The sequence below is a fragment of the Poromitra crassiceps genome, assembly GCF_964638095.1.
Source record: "Poromitra crassiceps genome assembly, contig: HAP1_SCAFFOLD_148, whole genome shotgun sequence".
Classification (NCBI taxonomy): domain Eukaryota; kingdom Metazoa; phylum Chordata; class Actinopteri; order Beryciformes; family Melamphaidae; genus Poromitra; species Poromitra crassiceps.
In genome coordinates this window covers 217343-224865 of record NW_028152218.1, presented here as the reverse complement: position 1 = coordinate 224865, position 7523 = coordinate 217343, and positions in this window count along the sequence as shown.

The following is a 7523-nucleotide window of genomic DNA, read 5'->3' as shown; positions in this document are numbered from 1 at the left end:
GTAAAGATTTTTTCAATTTTAATCAAGCAATGACTGATGTTGTACATGTTGGATATTGCTGTGAAATACAAATAGTTGGATTAAACTGTTCAAGGAATCTGATTCCCTTGATTTGTTAGGCTACTTCATGTCACAAATCACCTTAACCTATCTGAGGTAGGCTACACAGTGTAATATCTGAAGCTGTGGTGAGGTTAAAGGCTATTTTAATATGTGATGTGCTCTATCAAAATCAGTTACATTGACCCTGAAACACATTTTGAGTTTTATACATTGTTGGAAGAGGAGAATGTAGGCTTTCTGGTGATATATATATATTTTTTTATCTTTGTAGTCCAAAGATTGAATGAGATACACCCCTTGTCTTGACTGTTTCCAAACTATGCTTTTGAGAAAAACGGCCTGGAAGTATGACAAAGTAAGCTAGTTCTGCTTGTCACTCTACAATTTGAGCTTCAAAACGCTTTATTTGCTCAAATCTGGTGAAAGGCCTAAAAAGCCTAAATCAATATTTTCTCATAAAATCATGTTTCTACTGGGTTTCTACACAAATGGCCCAGTGCTACATGTGACTGGTTTTGTCAGAGCAGGTCACATATCAGCAGGTTGACTACCATCCATCCACACATGTTGAGGTGTCTGGGAGGGTGAGGACCATGCTTTTCTGAGGCAGCTTAGTTGCTAGTTAGTATTTATTTCTGTGTCATGCCATTTCTGGCTTATCCCACATGGGGTTACAATATATCATTTTTCACAGGAATATAAATAATCAGGTTATATGTGAACAAGATATACATAGACACACACACACCATAACTTATTTTAACAAATATATCACTTACAGCAGCTTAAACCCAAAACTAATTGGGTCTTTGTAAGGTCAGTGAAACCCAAGGGTCTCTTTCATAATGTATCATCATCAGTATATACTGTAAATGGGAGTTAGGGCTCTGTCTGTTTCTCTGTTCCACTGTGATTGTCCACTGTGACATCATCAGTGATGTCATAAATCCCACTGTGACATCATCAGTGATTTCATATAAATCCCAGTGATGTCCTAAATCGCACTGTGACATCATCAGTGATGTCATGAATCTGACATCATCAGTGATGCTGGTCTCATTGGCCACACAGCAGCTGAGTTGCGGGCAAGGCCGCGCAGCGAATGTGAGCTGCAGGGCCAGCTTGGCGAGCTGCAGGACGGGCGAGGCCGCCTAGCGGGCGAGCCTAGGAATCGATCGCATGAGATCCCTAGTAATATGAATGGGAGCTGGGGCTCTGTCTGTTTCTCTGTCACACTGTGATTGTCCCACTGTAATGTCATAAATCCCACTGTGACATCATCCGTGATGTCATAAATCCCACTGTGACCTCATCAGTGATGTCATAAATCCCACTGTGACATCATCAGTGATGTCATAAATCCCACTGATGACATCATCGGTGATGTCATAAATCTGACATCAGTGATGCTGGGCTCATTGGCCACACAGCAGCCGAGTTGTGGGCAAGGCCATGCAGCGGCTTAGCTGTGAGGATGGGCGCGAGGCCGCAGAGCGGGCGAGCCTAGGAATCGAGCGCACGAGATCCCTATACGTATACCGGTATACTAGGGATCTCGCGCTCGCAATTCGATCCTGCAGCTCGCTGAGCTACCCCTGCACCTCGCCAAGCTGGCCCTGAAGCTCGCATTCGCAGCTCGGCCACTGCGCTGCCTTCCCCACAACTCTGCTGCTGTGTGGCCAATGAGACCAGCAGCACTGATGATGTCAGATTTATGACATCACTGATGATGTCATCAGTGGGATTTATGACATCACGGATGATGTCACCGTGGGATTTATGACATCACGGATGATGTCACAGTGGGATTGATGACATCACGGATGATGTCACAGTGGGATTTACGACATCCCTGCCGATGTCACAGTGGGGTTTATGACATCACAGGGATTTATGACATCACGGATGATGTCACAGTGGGATTTATGACATCACAGTTGATGTCACAGTGGGATTTATGACATCACAGTGGGACAGAGAAACAGAGCCCCAGCTCCCATCTATATACTGATGATGATGATGATGATGATGATAGTATGGGAGCTGGGGCTCTGTTTCTCTGTTTCTCTGTCCCACTGTGATGCCATGAATCCCACTGTGACATCATCCGTGATGTCATAAATCCCACTGTGATATCATCAGTGATGTCATAAATCCCACTGTGACATCATCAGTGATGTCATCAATCCCAGTGATGTGTGACATCATCAGTGATGTCATAAATCCCACTGTGATATAATCAGTGATGTGACAAAAAAGTGGGAGTCTGCCTTCAGACCCCTGTCTTCAGCCATGGACAGCTGAATGTTGCCAGCTCCAGGACAGGTGATCCAGCATCCCTGAAGTATGCCATCAAGGAGCAGCCAGGCGTATGTGAGCTGCAGGGCCAACTGAGAGAGCTGCAGGGCCAACTGGGAGAGGCCGCGCAGCGGGCGCGCCTAGGAATCGAGTGTGCAAGATCCCTAGTATATATATATATATATACTGTATATATATATATATATGTGTGTATGTATGTATGTATGTATGTATGTATGTATAGCCGTTTTCCCACATGCGTACCGGAAAATTACCTGTAAGTCAATATCGGACATTTCCCTTCACACTTCGGCTCGCCATCTTTGATGGATAGAAAATGTGGATGGGTTTAAGCCGTGCGTAGCAACGTAAACAGACAGAGATAACCATAAAAAAGAGAAATGGTTAGGTCTTCTTGTGTTTGGGGGTGCCGGGTGACGATAAAGAGTGGAGAAAGTTTTGGATTTTTTTTAGATTTCCATCTGCGAAGAGCAAACGTGCCCAAAGACAGCTCTGGATTCAGCGTCGACAGGCTTCCAGCTGGTATCAGTCACACACAGTCAGAAAGACAGGGAGCTGGGAAACCCTGGCAGCGTCTCCATGACCGAATTTGTGGGAAGCAAGTAAGCTATTGTCTAAATTGTTAATTTTCATTATAAAAGAAACAAGTTATTTGGGGTTGTGTGTGTGTGTGTGTGTGTGTGTGTGTGTGTGTGTGTGTGTGTGTGTGTGTGTGTGTGTGTGTGAGTGTGAGAGAGCTGAAGGCCAGTAAGTTAACTAACTAGTTTAGTTGATGTTGATAATGCCAGAGGAATGAGGATTGCGTTTGAGTAGTAGGGTATTCTTCATTGTTAACTTAACTTTACAGCACCACAAGAAGCTCTCTACATTAGTTATAGCTTCCACTAATGCTTTTATTGGGACAATCTGGCTGAGGTAAGGCAGAGCCCATAAAGTAGGCTACTTAGCAGTCGACTTGAAACATAACATGACAGTGGTGTTCCATTGTGTATGGTATCATTATTTGGCATGCCTTTTCTACAAATAAATGAATTGGGCCCCAAAGTCTTGTTTCTCTGAACATCTGTTTAAATTGAGATATATTGTGCAGTGAGTCACATTCTCATTATGGTAGTATTGCAGTGTTCTCTTTTCTTTATCTGTTCTATTAAGAGAGGTCGAACGCTGATCCAGACCACCCAGACTATGGACCATCACTTTGCTTGGGCCCAGAAGTACGAAGCAGCACCAGCCCAGCAACATGGAAAAAGAGAATGGAAGTCAAACTGGAGAGATATAGGCTACTGTAACAGGGCCTGTAAAAGAAGAAGTCTGGATGTCCTTGCTGCAGCTGGACAGAGTCTACGGATAGAAAATGCTGTTTTAATGTGGTAGCAGAGATAAAACAGGAGAGAAGACCACAGTTAAAGGGAGGGGTGTCTGATAGGCAATATGAGGGTGCAGGCATATCAGTTGTTCAATTATGCTGTCAGTCTAAATGCAACAGTTTTCCATTCAATCATATTTGCTTTATTGGCATGTATGTAATAACAAAATTGCCAAAGCGTTTCAAGTCAATCAACAAAAGATATAACTGATCTAACAACAAAGTAAACAGTGGATACATTAGTAAATTGAACAGATTATGGACAATATTTACAAAAATGGAAGCTCCTTTGGGTAATAATATTGTTGATCTTCCTGATCCCTACTTAGTGATGGGTGGTACACTGACCCTGTCAAGCAGCACAACATCTCAACAGAGCACAGTTACATTCATCACTGCAGCTGTCATCCCTGACCCACCTTACCACCCTTTGCTGTGTTTAGACAGGAAACATGGTTGTAGATGGTCATTGCACATGCATGGTTAGGAGAGCGGGCTCTAACACCCTTTTGCTTTGTATTTATTTTGGATTTTGGTATCTTGATTAATTAAATTAAAAAAAATTGACTTGAGTCTTGGCATCCTTGATATGTATTTGGTCTCCTTTTAAGCTTTATATTGTTTATGGAGGTGTGTAACTGCATAATTAATTGTAGATAATTGTATATCACGATTTTATGTTCCCATGACTAATCATGTAATTGGAGATATTAAGTGTTTGTTATTTCAATTACCCTAAAATTCCCAGTGTGTATATCAACCACATTCATTGTGGGTGACCAATCACAGTCTTTGAATGCACCTCATGTGATAAAATGTAATAAAATTGAGAAGCAGGCAAAGAAACATTACATGACTATCTTTGGAAAAACATATCAATGAGGCCTATGTTAGATAGGAAAATCATCCTGCTGTTTTAGTGCTGCCACATTTGTCGACCAGTTTGGATGAACTGGGATTCTGTTCAAGATGTGTTGGACTGATTGACACTGTAGCCAGTTTCATCTGTTTGACTCTGTTGAATGTTGTGCAGACTGCACCTGTGTCTGTTCAAGTCATCCTCCTTTTAAATATTCCAGTCCAATACCACCTGCAGGTGACATGCAAATGGAATTTCAGCATGCAGAGCATATTTCTTCCTAATATTGAACAATTTGAAAACCCCTGGTTTTTTAGCTGATTTCGAGATTTGGTCATAATTGTGTTCTTGCATTAAATTATCTCATTTCAATAATAAAATGATGCCAAAATGGTTATGATAATAGATAATAATGTAGTGTGTGTCAACATATTGTGCCAGAGTTCTCCTTTGGGTCTTGTCTCCTTTGACTGTCTCTCTCTTTCTCGCCTGGGTTGAATCAGTTTCACTTTTCTTTGCAGTCTTTCATGCACTGTTGAATGAAATAAGACTAAATTGATCAATTTAATTCAAGATCTGGCAGCAACATGTCAAATATTCTATTTTTTCATGGTGTTAGTTCAACGTGTATTCTCATTCATATAAAATGCATGTTTAATGCTTTCATATCTCATCCATAACAACACTTTCAATAACGTTGGTGGAGACCAGCTAATTTACCTGTTGTGCCAGACCAGATGACAGACCTAAAGCCTAGAAAGTACTCCCAGCGATGGTCAGGGCTGTTGGATAGATTTTGTTTATCAAAGACGCAATCTGTGAACCCAGTGTCTATTTCCATGCCGAAATAGACTGGGTTCCAGATGGTCAACTTACGCTAACACTACATAAAACAAACGCAGCAGAAACGTTAGATATGTCAGACAACCATGTTTAGCTATGGCAAGTAACCTTACGGTGATTCAGCATGCGTTCGTGGTCTGACAACAAAAGTAAACAATAGTTTGAATGAGCGCGCGCTGTGTCTCTGGGAGTATCCATCAAAGATGGCGGATTTGCATTTGCTGACGTCACTTGGCCATTCCCATTCCCATTCCTTGGCATACTCATTCCCTCAGCAATGAATTTCCCCAAAATCTGCAATTCTAACTGTAGTTTGTTTTTATTGCTCATAATTTTATTGCATCAACTACATTAAATGATATTTAGTATTTTCATATCTGTGGCAAGAATGAGAAGGCTTAAAGACAAGATTGAGAGAGAAGGTAGTTTCATATCTGTGACACATGAATGAGAAGCCTTAAATGGGCTATTCCAGGTAACCTGTGCCAGCTGGGTTGTAGAGATTGTACAACTCGATCCTAAAGAATGGGGAAATCGTATGCAATTCCTTTCCATTGAATGGAGGATTCATAGTAGACCAACATCCCCAGTCTCCACTCTAGAAATGACCCAACCTCATCCTGTAATAATAATACAAGATAAAGCAAATCCTGCACTGGCCCGCAGCTTTTAAATCTTTGATTTTGAAGGAATAATCGTGCCTTGCTGGAAAACCAGAAATGACACAATGTAGCATGTTTGCCACTTCACACTCATAACATGAGGAGGAAAACAAAATGTCACACAGCCATGACAGATACAAAAACGTGCTCTGTGATCACTTGCCACCAAACACCACTGCACAGGACATTTCAATCACACCACACAAAAATGACTCTCGACATAAATCAGGGAAAAAAAATTAATTTAATTAACAAAAACACAAAAACATTACAAATTCATTATAAAAACATTTGTAAATTGTACTCAAGCTTAAAACGACTAAATTTGATTAAAAATTGCCATATAACTTTTTTAATCTAATAAAATAACTATTTACAGTGAACATAAAAGTAGAAAACATTGTAAAAACATAAAAAAAAGTAAATTTGATTAAGAATTACCATACAATATATTGAAATCTAATAAAATAACTATTTACAGTGAACATAAAAGTAGAAAACATTGTAAAAACATAAAAAAAAGTAAATTTGATTAAGAAATACCATATACAATGTATTAAAATCTAATAAAATAACTATTTACAGTGACACCATATGGCAGCATTTGTCATTAATCTGGGAGAGGGGAATCAGGGAACAGTCATCTTTGGTTGATGTGATGTGTTCTTTGCCCAGTGCTACCTCAGTGTGTTTTTTTTTTAAAGTCCCTGATACTTTTGGCCATCAGGGGGCTGATTTCTGTGAGAGAGAGAGAGAGAGAGAGAGAGAGAGAGAGAGAGAGAGAGAGAGAGAGAGAGATGATTAAAGAGATGACTGGAAGGAAACAGTCAAATAGACAGTCTCAAAACACAATTCAGAGCATTTGTTACATGCGTTTCTAGAATCCAGGGGAACGTCACCTGGTGATGACCTTTTCACTCTTTTCTAATGTCTGCTTGTAATGTTACTCATCAATAACAAATATAAACTTATGTGAACGTTTTCTAACACTGCATTCAAAAGTCTTTGAGCTATAGTCCAAGTCAAGTCTCAAGTCTTTGAGCTAGAGTCCAAGTCAAGTCAAAAGTCTTTGAGCTAGAGTCCAAGTCAAGTCAAAAGTCTTTGAGCTAGAGTCCAATTCAAGTCTCAAGTCTTTGAGCTAGAGTCCAAGTCAAGTCTCAAGTCTTTGAGCTAGAGTCCAAGTCAAGTCAAAAGTCTTTGAGCTATAGTCCAAGTCAAGTCTCAAGTCTTTGTCAAGTCTCAAGTCTTTAATCTAGAATCCAAGTCAAGTCTCAAGTCTCTTATGGATGAGCGTTCTATCATCTGCTGCATATCATCCAGTCTGCTTAGAACACTGCAGATCTAAAACTAAGGGATTCAAAGCATGTAGGCTACTGTATTATCCTCACTCTATTAGCATACAGCATCAGCA